Source organism: Lytechinus variegatus, chromosome 14 (assembly GCF_018143015.1).
Source record: "Lytechinus variegatus isolate NC3 chromosome 14, Lvar_3.0, whole genome shotgun sequence".
NCBI lineage: Eukaryota > Metazoa > Echinodermata > Echinoidea > Temnopleuroida > Toxopneustidae > Lytechinus > Lytechinus variegatus.
The window spans coordinates 31,470,975-31,487,840 of NC_054753.1; the positions used below are offsets into that span (position 1 = coordinate 31,470,975).

At 36.4% G+C, this 16,866-nt stretch overlaps 1 protein-coding gene across 3 annotated transcripts in view; it reads left to right on the forward strand.

Annotated features, from left to right (window-relative positions):
- The first annotated feature begins 1,752 nt into the window (after positions 1–1,752).
- Positions 1,753–16,866, forward strand: part of LOC121427720 (PR domain zinc finger protein 2-like) — a 28,541-nt gene continuing 13,427 nt past the window's right edge. For 2 of the 3 annotated variants that reach the window (XM_041624253.1, XM_041624252.1), the window contains exon 1: positions 1,753–2,512. The gene's annotated coding sequence lies outside the window, so the exon portion shown is untranslated. The remainder of the gene's footprint in view (positions 2,513–16,866) is intronic. The other variant, XM_041624254.1, reaches the window with a different exon arrangement.

Genomic DNA, 16,866 nt, shown 5'->3' on the forward strand with positions numbered 1-16,866 from the left:
TGATGCATAAAGCCTGAGTATATATAAATGATTCTTGCTTGGTTCTTCGCGCTGCGTTTCAAGGAATAAATTCCTGCCAGGTACCCATTTACCTCACCTGGGTTGAGTGCAGTTGTGGATCAATTTCTTGCTGAAGGAAATTATGCCATGGTTGAGATTCGAACCCACGACACTCTGTTTCAGAGTCCGGATACTAATCCACTGGACAAAGAGGTTTTAATGTAGCACCATGCGGATAGGGAGGGTCTTGGAGAGATAAATGGGGTGAGTGTACTTCTCTCCCAAATTTTGCTCTCTGGAACTCCAGGGGAGCACTCCATTGAAGAGCGCATGCATTATTTCAGTAAGGAAATAAAAAGTCGGAAAGGGGTTGTTTTCGGGGGTAGGTGAGGAACGGGAAGAATACGAATAGAGCGACTATTGACTAAATGCTAAAATTTAGAAACCCCCTAAATGAATGTAATCTATATCGCGAAATATTATATATAATTTGTATCTGCTGTGAAAAGACCAAAATGAAAGGACCTCCGATAAAAAGCCCTATAAATGATAAAAAGTTAAAATAAAAAATCGGGAATTGATCCAGGCCCCGGCCGTAACTTTTAATCTGAATCCAAATCCCTAAAATTATAAACGGTGCGTCGGGGGTGCATCCTCTTGTGGAGTATGTCCTAATGACAATTGAAATTCCTGTTTGGGGTTAACAAATCTAGCTAAGACATCTGCACATAATCCACACTTCGAGTGTCCACCGGCTGCTCCTGAATCCTTTTTCAGGATGATTCTCGCTGATGTCCACTATTCAATGGAAGTGACCCCCTTGTGCTTGTGTGAAAATATAGAATTCAAAGAAACCGATCGAAAATTTGAGAAAAAAATGAGCAAATGATAAAAAAAGTAATTTGAGCATTTTGAATGTCAAAATCACAAAGCTATAAGAGATCATCTTATTGGCAATGCGACCAACATATCTGATGTCACATGCATACAACTCCTAAATCACTTTACTACATGATTAATTAAATTGTCAATTATTTTGATAAATTCTTTTCACATCAGGTTTAGAATGAGCAAATCATATTTTCAAGGTGTAAAAAGTGGTCGCATTGCCAATCTTCTCCATAGTCAGTTAGCGATTTCGACGCTCAAATATACTCAATTGTTCTCAGTCCCCGTCTCAGTCTTTCGTTGATCGTATTCTTTTATCCCCCCCCCCGTTTTCATAAAAGCTAACTTGTTCCGCGGATTTAATTCTTAGAAACTACATGGGTTCATCTTTCTGCATTCTCATAAAAAGAGGCATCCACCAATCCACCATTCGTCTCATATACCCTACCACCTTGATAATGCTATGATGCGATTATCTTCCTCAGAGTTATAATGAATCACTCCTTGCTACACATGTGACCTCTTTATATTCAACGCTCCTCGTCTGGAATAATAAATGACATCATCAAGAGGTTCTAAATTTATTATGAATACTCGCCAAAGTCAAACTATCATTGCTTATCCACAACATAGAGCAAAATGTTCTTAAATCTATAAACCCAATATGGTTATCCCTCGCGTGTTTATCCTTTTAGAGTTTAGTCTCTTTCATTGTACCGATAAACAAACTTTACCGAATAATTTGTTTTGTTTGATATTATGTATCCTAAATGGTTAACCCGTTGAATGAGGTCGATTGGAGTTTCAATGTGCCTCCATGCGCACGTCGCACACGTTTCCAATAACCTCAGTCAGATCAGACTCTGGAGCGCCATTTTGGATTCCAAATATCGTATCAGCTCGGAGGTTGAAAGTCCGAAGAAACTTGATCATACTTTTCTCGAAATCGCGCTTTTATGGACAAATGCTCACATAATCGTGTAGGTGAGACTCTCAGCTTTCATTTTGTGCCCGATTTGTTTCATACTTTGCTGGGAATCAAAATATTTTGCCTTGGAAAGATTCCGAGATCATTTCGCTCTTGATCAGGAAAATATCGTCAAACTGGTTGGTAACATATCACTGGGCGTAATATGCTCGATGCGTGTATGTTCCGTTAACACTGCTAATGTGTGTGTCCCACACACACACACACACAGGATCGTAGGGCATCAATACGTGGAGCGCGCGAATGATTCTTTTTTGTCCAAGCTGAAATCTCTCTCCGAACAATAAGGTACGAAACACTGGCAAGTTTATTCTTATTAAACCCATGTTTGGTGGTCTGTTAACCTTAAAGGAATTAAGGATACTCAGTTTTCCTGATTCTTGTGATCAGTTCTTGATATCAGAAAGATGGGACAACAGATTTCATTTTCATCCTAAATATTTCTGACGGGATCCGGAGTCTGCTCAAGTTGTCACGTCATTAACTTCATACACAAGTTACCGTTCAGTATTTGCTTGTACGTCTCTCTGCATCTTATATCACATACCGCAGGCGGGTTAATAAACTGTATGAAGGATCTCGTGCGCCGCACGAATAGGAGTTTCCAATCGCCCTCAAAACTCTCTTGCAAAAGTGGTGAGTTCTTATTAAACCGTTTGATAATCTCATAACATTTATACTACACCATACCAGTAGTGAGTGTGTTTTCTGGATGATCTTACTTTATCTGAACTGTAATTTCTTTGCATATTCAATATATTTTTTGTTACTTGTTTAGTCATCAACACATTTTTTTTTTCGGCTGTTGTGTGGTAACAGCTTTTGTCCTTCGATAGCAGTTTCCGCGCGGTGGGGTCCTTTCATTGTAAATCCTTGATACAAGATGGTGGAATATTTCATCATTCACTCTCCTTCCACCTTAAAGTTTCAAGATTATGATTTCATTTTCTCATGGACTTGGATTCATGGGTGAATATTATCTTTTCATGATAACGGCTAGCGATTGTATTGTTTAGAAACATGAAAGGTCAGTAGTAAATATTTGTATGATACTTGGCCCTTGTAGACTGGGCTAGCTTGGGTGTTGTCCCTGTATTTTAATACACACATGTACCTTTTCAATCAGCTTTAATCCTTTGGGCAGTGTGAATGTGTGTGTAGGTTTTTTTCAATGCTGGTCCCATGTTTGATTTTGTCTCTGGTTGGGGTAGTATTTTTAGGGTAATACTCTAGCTCTGTTTTTGTTGATGTTTTCTTCAAAACTTTTTTTTTAATTCCATGGATTTCATGTCTTGCACCAAGTTTGGTTTATTGTAGGTTTAGTGGTAGGCCTAAGATGGGTGGATGTATTACAATTTGGCCTTGATTTGTGACACACACACACCTGCCCAAGCAAGTGAAAGTTAATTTATGGAAAGTGATGCTTCATGTATCTTAGGCAGGAAGCTGGAGGGGGGGGGGGCAGATACATGCAAACCCTCTATTTTTCCTGAAATTTATTTAGATATTTTTTCATAAGTGGACATGAATGAAATGAAAAGTAGCTTCATATACTGTAGATTGTTTTCTAAAATCTCACTAGTTTTAGAGTAAAATAATTGACATGATACTCCTTGAAACACTAACAAAATATTGTGAATTGAATTGAATTGAATTGAATTTATTACAGAACGTCACCGGCAATTGCCAACATTTTGTTCAAAACAAGAAAATATATACATAAACAGATAAACAAAGACAAAATAGTATTTTTTTGTCAAACAAAAACAAAATCAAAACAAAATATAACAAAGCAACTTATATATAAAAATATACACTATAAACATAGGCATTATTCGGGTACTCATTTTAACAATGAGTAAAAAAGAAAAAAAAAAAAAGCTGATGTCCAAGAGAGGACAAGGAAAACACAAGGAAAGTGGGAGAGGAGAGGGAAATAAAGAGGAAAGAAGTTCGAAAATAGAGAGGACGGGAGAGAGGAAGAGTGAGAAGAATGGCATCATCACATGTAAACTTATTGTGTAAGAATATTGCGAGTGTGTAAATTCAAAGTGTTTGCCGGTTGATATTTTTAGTACTCAGAATTCCCCCCTAATATTAATTATGTTTTGGACAAAAGAACAAAATAATTTAATTAATGCATCAGTTTCCAATTTCATGATGTAAATAAATTTTTCCTGGTACTCCATTTCAGAAAACCTAATATTAAGGGTACTTATCTTTTCAAAAAAATCTTTGCGCAAATCATTATATTTATTACATTTCATTATAATGTGAAACTCATCCCCCACCAAATTCAAATTACAATCCTCACAAAATCTCAGGTTAGATGGTATCTTCTCCGGTCTTTTGTACCTCCCTGTTTCTATTGGTAGATTATGAGCGCTCAGTCGGAGCTTGGTTATATTTTTTCTCAAATTGACATTGTGTATTGAACATAAATAATTTTCTTGCCTTATATTGAGTTTGAATTGCCTAAAAGTTCTTAGTTTATTTCCTTCCCTACTGTCCCTGTCGTTAAATAAATCTAATTTAAACTGTTCATCAAATCTCCGTTCCAAGGATGTTTTGCATATTGTAATAAATTCTTTTTGGGAAATTGGTATATTTTCTGGATCGAGTATGGGGGTGTCATTTTTCCGACAAATATCTAATATGTTAAAAATATCCTGAATTGTCTTAAGCCAGCAGTTGTTTCCGTTATTCAATAGACTTACATTTTCTACAAAAGCTTTGTAAACCAAACTATCTTCGTCCATATTACGTATTCGAATCCAATATTTAAGTATATTTATTGCAATTTGGATGACTTTTGGATATCTACCAATTTCAGCTGTCGCTGCTAAGTTACTGCATTTGCGGTTTACCCCAAGAATATATTTACAAAATTGAATGTGCACCTTTTCAGATTCATGTTTAAAATATAGCCCTGTTTTCCCATCAATTAATTGTAGATTTTTTCCATGTCTATAACATTTGTACCCCATATTTCAGATCCATAAAGTAATATCGGCTGTATCGTTGCATCGAAAAGATGCAACAAGGTTTTAGTGCTTGGAGTATAGGAACCAAAAGATTTGTACAATTTGAACAATGCTCTTCTCGCTTTATCAGCTAAATCCCTTGCGGCCACTTTAAGTGATCCATTATTTGCGAAAACAATACCAAGATATTTCATTTCCTTAACAGTGCATAGTATTTCTCCATTAATTTCAAATGAAACCTGTTCGTTTGATCTCCCTGATTTTGAGCACACCATAATCTTAGTCTTAGATACATTTATGTTTAGCATCCAGGATTTACAGTATGTGGTGAATTTATCTAAACAGTGTTGCATACCTTTAGGGGATTTCGACACAATAACGAGATCATCAGCGTACATTATACAATTTAGTTCTTTATCAAAAAGTGTTACTGGATCGCTTACTGATGTATCAAATATATTAGTTATGTCATTAAGAAATAAATTAAATAAAGTTGGACTAATTACGCAACCCTGTTTTACTGGTGCAATCACTTGTGCTCCCTCCATGTTTGTCCTGCATTATATTTGGATGGGGCATTTATAAATGCATACTTTGACAAGAAGGCAAGAAGCCCTCCTCCCATTCCCCTCCCCCCTTATCCTTGAAACTTAAACTTGGACTTCAGAATTTTTCCTAGTGTAGGCCTACATGTTAGATACATGTGTGTCACTCACCAGTTTGTTTTATTTGTAGGGGGGGGGCTGGTAAAAGACAACATAAAGGTGAAAATTGTAGTTTTGTAACCAAAACTATCTTTTTGAAATTTCTCTTTCTTCCCCCTTTTTTTCTCCTTATTCTATCCAACATTGCCTATTCACGATTTAATTTTTTTATTGATTTATTTAGATGTACAGTATCACTTTATTCATTCATTATTATTATCTTTATTATCAATTTAATCAGTATAATTCTTTTTTTATTTTCATTTTATTTATTTTTTAGTTTATTATTATTTATTATTATTATTTTATTTATTTTTATTTATTTTTTTTTTTTTTGGGCGGGGGAGGGGCACTCGACCTCACGTGTGTCCTCCTTAAAAGCACTACCACACTTTAGATACATTCATAATATATTAATTTTCTTAAAATATGGAATGGCCTCAAGTTAATGACAGTTTGGGACTATGGTTTGGTTTGTTAACCGTATCAACTTAAAATTTATCAATATTAACATTAACAATATGCTCAAATTGTATTGACAGTACTTAGTTAAGTGGGGGGGGGGGAGGGATGGGATCGGAGGGTGAAAGAAGATGTTACCATAATGTTTACAGTGTTTTTGTTGATTGTGGTGAAGGGGGGGTGGAATGATGGATGAAAATGCCCCAATGTTCAACAATTTTTGAGGTGGTGGGGGGGGGGGGGGGGTAGAGTGAAGGGAAAAGTCACCCCAATGTTCAAAATATTTTTTGTTACCCCTATTATCAAACTGTGTTGGTGGTAACCAATATGATGAAAGGGGGGGGGGTGTGAGAAGAGGTGATATTGACATCAAATCAATCACCCCAATGTTCAAATTGTGTTCTGTGTGTGATAAAAGGAAGGGGGTGGAGTGAAAGGTGATATCACCATTACGCACACATTGTTTTTGTCGGTGGTTGTGAAGGGGAGGGGTGGTATGATTGATAGGAGAGACAGAGTCCACCCCCCCCCCCCACTGCCAATGTTCAAACTGTTTTTGGTGGTTGGTTTATTTGGTTATAGTAAATGACAAGTATTGGTTTATTAATATTAACACTCTTATTTAAATTTGGCTTTCAACAGCTTAGCAAGTGAGGATAGTCTCTATTGGCCAGCCACATCTCACAAACATGGACTGCAACAAATATTGACTGTGCATTGTGATATGTACCTGCATTTTTGTTTTATTGATCTAGGTAGGAGAGAAGTATATAATTATTTAGTCCACATAGAAATGATTTAGGGGTTTGATGTGATTTGGCACACTAGGTTCAACTTCATTCATACTGAGGAGATACATGTACCATTCCAACCCTCATTTAAATAGCTTACTTGGAAAAAGAAGTTAGAGTGCCCGTCAAGTTCATAAGAATCCATTTTATGTTTTGATCGAAGGGGTATTAAGCATGTGCGCGTAATGAGGAAATAAAACAAAAATCAGAACAAGGAATCAGGAAGTATTCCCATTATCAAATCTTAGACATCGGACCTCTATATTTATGCCTGTTGTGGAAACAGACTTTGGATTTTGTATTCTCTTAATATTTGGCATTTAAATTTTGTACGACCCTGGATATTACCACTTACTCTGTGGATGATAGAGGGCACTCTTTCAAAATTGTCTACATGTTTTGAGATGTAATGTGGTTCTGTCCGAGCTTTTCAAAAGTTGATTCACAGTAGGCCTATTTAGTGTCATCAGATCTGCATGAATATTTTTGTATTTCTCATACATGTATAAATCACCATGATCTCCCTAATTAGTTCAAGAGATTGGTGTTGGCTATGTACATGATGTAGGACTGGTCTGCAGGCACAGACCCTGATTGAAACTTTGATCAACAATTGTGTCTCCACGCAAAGACTAGCACATACAAAACTTGCTGAGCGAGAGGGCCTTCAGTACACAAGGCATTTTCTGTATGTAGATTTACAAAAACATCTCGTCCTTTCAGTGCAGATTTAATTTCATCGATTTGAAAATCCTTAAATCGGTCAATATTCAGCATTTTAGAGGCATATATTCATTGCTCTTTGATATTTCGTTGTCACTCTTTGCCAAGAATCCACGGGTTGCCATTCAAGATGAGCTCATGAATATTCAATATGTCGTCATAGCAGCCCGCGCTCTCATTGGATGATTTTTGGTAAAAATATTGGTAAAAACACTAAAAAACAAAAGAAATTAAGTCGGTGAAATTCGGCTCAGATGTCAAGAGGCCCTGTCTCGAGCCGCTCTGCTTGGCTCTCTCTCTTGCTTCGCCATGTTTGCTCGGAAAGCAGCCGACAGGGCCTGGACAAGAGGCTAGTATCACAGCTGATTCAAGGAGTCTGCAAAGCAGATTGTAGGACTACTGCGGCTCGCTTCGCTTGCCCTTTCAGGCTGGTTGCAGCAGCGCTGAGATCCCACCTCACGAGCCATGCAGAGTCTGCAGAATATGACCAGGAAATTTTTGGCTCATCCCCCTCCCCCCCCCTGGCCACTGTCCCCTGTTACCTCCTGTTGAGAGCATGAGTTGCCCAAGATGCTATTTGTTTGTTATTTCAAGGGGTACTTTGGGTTGCATGAAAATAATATGATTTGAACAGATGAATTAAAATCAGACAAACAAAACACTGAACATTTCATCAAAATCAAAAAAGAAAAACCAAAGTTATAATATTTTAATTTAATAAAGTTCTTAATGAAAATGCAATGAGAAAGCTGATTGATGTAATTTCCCCAGTTTGTTCTTTCGTATTCTATTATATGAAATTCTATAAATTTTGTTGTCCAAAATTGAAAAAAAAAATAATGCAGCTTCTGATTTTATGTGTAATCAGTGCTGCACTTAGTTTTGTTACAAGGGAGGCATATCATACACACATGTATGACAATTATGTACATTGAAGAAAAAGGAAAGTGGGGACATGGCATAACTGCTTAACCTTATAATTAAATGATTTTTTTATCAGATTTTAAAGAAATTCTCAATTTTAGGTTAATGGTAAAAGTATAATTATTTTTAGCCTAGAGTTTTTCCTCTAAATACCGTGGAACTACGAGGGGGGGGGGTACTTCCATTGACGAGTGGATACCATGCGCGACCATGGGGTTTTGAGAATCACCCTAAACACATATTTTCCATATTCTGAAAATGCACCCCTTAACGTATTGGTGTGTGAAGCCCTACCCTTAACAAGTATTGGAAACAAAACAATAGGCCTACTCTTGGCAAGTATTCCCTGAATTGACCCCCTAAACAAGTACAACGATATTTTTATTGTTATGTGCACTGTCATACCTGATTGGGTTTAGTACAGCACCTCCCACATCTCACACAAAATCATACTCTATACACATAGTGTTGACTCTTGGGGCAAAAAGTACATACTTTGTAAAACATTTACCGGTAAGTCTTAATTTTTTGCACCCTTGCAAATTTGACCTTAAACACGTACATGTAGCTTTCCTAGTGAAAATAGATATCCTTTTTTCATTATTTTAGTGTTTTTGACACCCTTATTACGTTATGTACATGTACGTAACGTGCCCTATCTTGAAAAAGACATCCTTTTTTAAAATGTTTTTTTGGTCGCGCATGGTATCCACTTGCTAATGTAAGTGCCCCCCCCCCCCTTATGTATTTTATACATGGTTTGGCTGAAGTATCCTGGTTCCACTGCCCTTGTGAAACCCTCTTCTAATGCAGTGACATACATGTAGAGGTGATGGAGACTGTGTTATAGCTTGAATTGAACTTGGCACAGACTGACTTTGACCATTTCTTTCCTGTGTGTATAAATACAGCATCTAGAGTTGAACTATCAACCTACTTTGCCCATAGATATCAACAATGCTATCATGTATTCAATTACCAGTTGTGTACAATCTCAACTGCCCAGTGAGTTACCATCACTGGGTTCAGGTCCTGATAGCCAATGGAGTGTACAGATATGGTCAATAATTTTCACTATCCACTCCTCATTGGATATTAAGAAAACCATAGGAATGTCATTTGTTTAGATTTGTAATGTGCCATTTCTATTGAGGAGATCACAGAGCTGCAATGTTTATCTGTCATGATCCTGTAGGGCTATCTCTCTCCCGGGGGGGGGGGGGGGGGTGGGGGGGGGGCCACTTCCATTCACGATTGGATACCATGCGCGACATTGGGGTCTCGAAAAGCACCCTAAACACGTAATTTCCATATTCTGAAAATGCACCACTTAACAAGTATTGGCGTGTGAAACCCTACCCTTAAAGCTTGTGTATAGTTTTGGTAAATCCACCAAAATGCACTTATCACTATTCAAATTCATTGCTAGCTAATATGAATGGATATGCCCTATAACAGTTATGATGTGGAGGATATGAAATGAAAGTGTGTTCTACAGGATAAATTTTGCGATTTTACATGGAAATTTAACTTGATCGGGTCACCCGATCAAATTAAAATATCTGTGTGTTTTTGTCTTTCAATTAAATCCTATTCCAAATCATGGAATGGGCTGAAACTTTCAAGATATGTTCTTTGTCTGTAACTTTTGGATATCTAATCACTAAATTTATAAGATAAGTGTTTGAATGCCCATTTTTTAGATTTAAAACAAGCATCGCCGAGAGAGGGCGCTATATATCCAAGATTTGAATATTTGAAATTTTCTCAGAGAAGTGCAGTTGGAAAAATATCTAACGGTCTCTACGCTTCAGTAAGACTGTCATATTAGATGATATTCGATATCAATCACATTATTGACCCTCTACCAAAGCTATACACAGGCTTTAACAAGTATTGGAAACAAAACGATACTCTTGGCAAACCTGAAGTGAACCCCTAAACAAGTACAGGAATGTTTTATTGTTACGGGTCCTTCGGTCGTCGGCTTTACCTTATTTGGTTTAGTACGACCCCACCTTCTACACCTCGCGCAAATCGGATTCTAAACACGAAGTGTTGGGGCAAAATGGACATCCTTTATAAAACATTTTAATTTTGTTTTATCATCCCCGAGAATTCGACCCTAAACACGTAATCTTCCTAGCGAAATAGATACCCTTTTTTCATTATTTTTGTGTTTTTGACACCCTTATCACGTTACGTACATAATAATAATAATAATAATAGCCAATTTTTATAAAGCGCTTTTCCCAGAATGGCCCAAAGTGCGTTACAGCATATTATTACCCCGGTCATTGGATTCATTTCAATCAAGCACGAAAAGTGCACAATTTCCACTCCCTGGGGAGCATTCCTTGCATTCATCGCAGCCACATTATGGCGCTGGCAAAACCAAACATACAATATCCTTCGCATCCTACCGGGTACCCATTTAGCACCTGGGTCGAGAGTGGCAAAGTGTGGATTAACGCCTTGCCAAAGGACTCTAGACCGCGGTGGGATTCGAACACAAGACCCTTTGTTGACAAGGCGAGAGTCAGAACCACTACACCACGGCTCTTACGTACGTAACGTGCCTTATCGTGAAAAAGACATCCTTTTTACGTGTTTTTTGGTCGCGCATGGTATCCACTCGTCAATGTAAGTGGCCCCCCCCCTGGGCTCTCTCCTCATTTATATTTTGAGAAGTTCACATCAATATGCCAAAGATGTACATGTAGGGGACCTGTCATAGAGTTGATTATTATTATACATTATATCTTAATACAGAGATTCTTGATTTTGATCCTGTAGCCAATGGAATTCAAGTGGTATAATGGTCAAGTCTTTTTCAATCTCCCTCCTTAATTCAAACATTTAGACATTCACATCAAAGTCAATTGTTTGCACTTTATGTTGCTATTTACATGTAGGACACTGAGCTGAAGGGGTACTTCCATTTACTAAGTTAGACCTCACTTCCTTCCAAGCACTACCTGTCCATTACTGTAGTAATTACTAATATAACTATGGTTTGATGATTTTAACCTGCCCTTTTTGTTCCTTGACACCACTTGAGGTTAAGCAATCAATTGGAGCTGGAACAGAATTTCTATTGTACTTAGGCTTTTGTTCAGTGCTGTTGTGTGTTGATCCTGTAAAGCCTCTATTGTTGTGTGTCTCCCTCTACTGTCATACATGGGGTTATTGATAAATGTGTGAAAGGTTTTTGTTGTTTTATTGTGTGGCTAATCAATACATTGCTTGCTATGTACCCACCGATCTGAGTATATTCAGGTCAGTCAGAGTCAGTCCAAGTGTAGCCTTTTTCTATTTTATTTCATTGAGGAGTATTACAATTTTGATTTTGTAATATTTTTGTGGTGTTGTAATTTGAGTAGAATCACTACCTGTCTACTGTATATGTCGGGTTATTTCTTTGTTCGTTATTGTTATTAATCGCATTAAAAATAAGATTGCTTTTAACCTACCATTCACTTCACAACCTTGCCCCTTCATATATTTCCTCTCTCATTCATTCCTCTTCTACTACTCGTACTGGTCTTCGCTCATCTAATTCCATCAAACTAAAAGAACCCAGAACAAAGAGGACATGGGGTGACAGAGCATTCTTTGCTGCTGCACCCCGTCTCTGGAACTCAATTCCCCACACTGTTCAAATCTCATCCTCTCTTCAGTCATTCCAAACAAACTTGAAAATCTATCTTATGTCTCATAATGTCCAATAATATGTGTACCCTACTAACTCACCCCCCCCCTCTCCTTACGAATTTGAGCTTATTTTTTGTTAATATATGATTTTATATTTTTCCAATTTACTGTTTATATTTGAATTTATGATGAATTGTCAGGTGCCTTCAGCATTCTTCAGAATGGATATGTGCACATTAGAAATATGGTTATTATTATTGTTTTTCTATAGGTGGTCATACATTATTTGTTTTATTGATTGATTGTATTTAGGCCTTGCATTTGGTCACCACTCACAAAGAATGAGATTGGGCAATAACATACAATAGTAGGCCTACGTCGTGTGATTTAGGATCATATGTTGGAGTGGGTCAGAGATTGAGGGGGCATACAGGGGGGTATGATACAGGGAGGATAAAAGGGAAATGAAGATAGTGAAGTTTACCTTGATGCCAAGTTGTTGTTTTTTTTTGTTAAAAAAGAACCAACTCCCCCCTCCCCCAAAGGAATAAAATGATATTAGTCCTTTTTATTGATACAACTTTTACATTACCTGGACATGAAATATATCAGACAATTTGAGATATACAGATATGAGAAAAAAATCATGAAACAATTATAAATGCATGAAATAGGAAGGGAGTTGGGTTGTTCACATGTAACATCATAAAAGATTCATACATGTAGCTTTAAAAATTCATAACTCTGTATATTCGATCTTTACTTGATTTCACCAAACTCTAATATTTTTCTCTTATTTGTATATTTCTGCATTAACCCTAGAAAGACTTGGGGGCTATGATGGCCCCCGTTGACGCTTCGTGCGATATTTACAAAACACAAAAATATTTGAAGTGAAATTGGGTGTACATGCATTTGCAAATAATGTTTTTCATGAATAAATTTGCATATTTTATTCATAATGAATAAAAATAGTTATTTTCAGAATTCTTAAAAATACTCTCTTGTAGTTTATGTGGTTTGTGGTTTATGTGCGTTCCAAATTTCGGCATGATTGCGTGAACGGCTCCCGAGATCAGAAGGGGGGCCATCATGCCCCCCCCCCCAATACTTCTCAAATGGCCCAGGCCTTTTAGGGTTAAAGAACAGATAAATTTGAATTTCAGTTGAATTTCTCCATAGGGAAAAGAAATGCAATGGATGTGGGTATTTGGGGGAAGAAGGAAGGAAGAGCGGGCAGGCATGTGGGAAAGGAATCAATATTGAGGGCCAATTTTTATTTGCTTGTCTCTTTTTAAAAGATATATTGGACATTTTACTACACCGATAACAGAAAAAAAAGTAAGGCTTTTAATGATATTTTATGCACTTTATGTGTACATATCATGATTATGTTTATTAAGCTATATTAAATCAACAATGTATTGGGATTATAATCTAGAGTAAACAGTGGCCCAGGACCTGGGCCCCAGGTATATATGGACCTTTGATATACTGTAAAATGTATCAAGATATGGTACATGTATACATGTACATGTAATTAATTGTATAATCTGTTCAGTACAAGTGGTGCATTGGAGACACGTAGGACCTTCTGGTGCTATTAATAGAGAAGGGATCCCCAGTATAAAAACAGTCATTTAAGAAAATTAACATTGAATTTTTTAATCCTCGGCTCTACAGGGTTGTCTTCCCATTTTCTGTGTAATATCTTGTTATCATAGATCAGAATTTAAACTTAAAATACATGTATCTAAAAACATTACCCACTCTTTTAAGGGTTGAAGTATGTTTTGGATTTTAGTTAATTTTATCTTGTTTGCTTTTAGTACCATTTTGAAGGAGTTTTCACTCTTTTTTATTTTATATTCTTTAATATTCCCCTCCTTAAATTATGTTTGTTGTCATTTTCCTATTGTCTTTTTCTTTCCAGTAGGAAGAAACTGAAGCCTTCTTTGAGGTCTGTCTGTCATGTTCTATTTTTTTAAAAACATTTCACAATGTATCTCGATACAAGGTGTCATCATATTTGACCATATGTAGAAAGCAGAATGTTACAGTATATTAAAACAACCTAAACATCAGTGGCCTTTCAGACAAAGCTTAGCAATGATCATAGAGCATTTTTCTATGATTGATTGCATTGACAACAATCAATCATAAATATGCATATGATTGATTGCTAACCTTCGTGTTACAGGACCCTCATCTTTCAAATTGTGAAATTGACTGCCTCTCAACCAGTTTAGAATATTTTAATTTTATTTTGGGGGACATTTCCTCCTGGTTTCGGGTGGAGGGGGCCTGTCTTTATTACATGTTTACGGTAATTAATTAAACCCACAAGTTTCACATTTGTGGCAATTTTAGAGAGTTCTTACAATGGCAATAAGATTCAATTACAAATAGGATGGAAACCAAACTTGTTTATTTTATTTGTCATGTTGCAGTAGATAAATGTGAATGAAACCAAAATTACCAATGAAGCTCTTGAACCTGTCGGTACACAGTCAATTTGGCACAGACAATGTTATGATTTGTCATGTGATAATGTAAATGTCAATTGAATGTGTTTGTATTTAAAGTATTAACAATAGAGAGTATCATTTATCACTTGTGGGGCAAGGCAGGAAAGGGGGGGGGGGGTAGGTGACAGATAATCATCAGGATAGTCTGCTCTCGCTCCTCCTCCACCTCCTCCTCCTCTTTTTCACAATCTTCCTTACTTTTTCCTCCTGTTTTAATGACAAGGTGAATTATTTTCAGATTACTGTTTGATTCTTTGATCATTCTTTTGGCAGCAGTTCACAAATTGGGCAATAGTAACATTTTGATTCATATTGGTTACCTTTAAAATAGAAAGAAAAATACAAGAATAATGAATGAATGGCAATATAACCATGGACCTGGTAAAGAAGGCAAATGGCAAACACATTTTAATTAATTGCTCATTCATCATGAGTAATTTTTAAAAAGTCCCATGCTCATCTTAATATCTGTACATGTCATCAGCTATATGATCAAAATGAAAATAAAAACCAATGACTTTAATAATATTAAAAGTGCAAATAAAATCATAAACATGGAATTGTCAGTGAGATGCATAAAGGGTCACTAACATTATTGCCTGTGTCATAGTATAGTCCTTTTCTTTATCTGAGTCTCTTCCCCGGATGGGGTGGGGGCATTTCCATTGGTGACCATGCGCGACCATACGAAAAGCACCCTTTTCCATATTCTGAAAATGCACCCCTTAACAAGTATTGGAAACAAGACTATACTCTTGGCAAGTATGAATTGAACCCCTACTACAGCGACATTTTAATTGTTATGTCACGGATGTCGGTTTTACCTACATCATTGGGTTTAGTCTGGCCACATCTCATGCAAATCGGACTCTAAACATGGGTACCGTAGTAATGATTGTCGGGGCAAAAACATTTTCTTTTTTATACCCTTGCAAAATTTGACCCTAAACACGTAGCTTTCCTAGCGAAATACATGCCCTTTTTTCATTATTTTAGTGTTTTTGGCACTCTTATTACGCTACGTACATAACGTGCCCTAATTTGAAAAAGACATCCTTTTTACATATTTTTTTGGTCTTGCATGTCAATGTAAGTGCCCCCCCCCCCTCCGGTCCCTTCTTGCAAAAGTTACTAGTGTAAATATATATTATTTAGTTTTCAATAAATGATAATTCTGAACAAAAATCCCTGAACAATTGTATTGTATGGAGATCATTTTTAAAAGCTGAACTACATTATGGTTTGTTGGTTATAAAATAAGGGCTAAGTCATTATGTAGGCATCCATACATCCAATGAGAGTGCAATAAAGAACCACGACTCTTGATAATGTATCTTACATGATGCAACAAAGGGCACACTCTTTCCTTGGTAGGAGTGTTGTAGCGCATGTAGTCAGTTAGGGTGAAAGATGAGTGCTGATACACTTCTTATGACCCATAATGAAACCATGGATCTACTAGGTCCATGATGAAACCAATCCAGGATATCTGTCCATGGCAATATTTGAGGTATATAGAGTATGATGATTGGTTGTAGGTCAGCCAGGAAAAGAAGAAGGAGGAGGGGGAGGAGGAGGAGAAAGCACCACAAATTAAAAACTTAAAAAAAAATTATGGCTTATAGTTATTGTTTTGTGGATCACTTGAAATTCTTCTTTGATAGAAAAACATATAAAAATAATAAAACATGAAAGAAATAACGGTATTTGCCAAAATTGATCAATGATCTCTACTTTAATGCAAGATTGACTTTTATTGAATGACTGCTAGATGAGAGACTTATCTTTTTGCCAACTCTTTGTCTTTGCAAAATATGACTATCGTTCAAATAATCTTGATTGAGAACAGTATACTTTTCCACCTTTGACTTTTATTTTAAGATGATATATTTTTCTTGTGATGCAGGGCTCTCACTGATTCAAGTAAAACCAGTGGGGCAAAAGCATTCCTCAGACAATGACACAACATTTGACCTTGCGACAATTGAAACAGTTCAGTAGAAAAAAATGTGAATGAAAATAACTTGAACTTGAATAATGAATAGTTAATCAACTTTTTATGTTATGAACACAGTATCATCTACTTTTTAAATTCATTTTGAATTAGCATTATTGGAAGGGAAAATAAAAAAAAGTGCAGTTCCCTTTTTTTCTACTAAAAGGGAGCTTTATATATTATTAATTATGCAGTATACATGTAGTGTACATACACTGTATTGT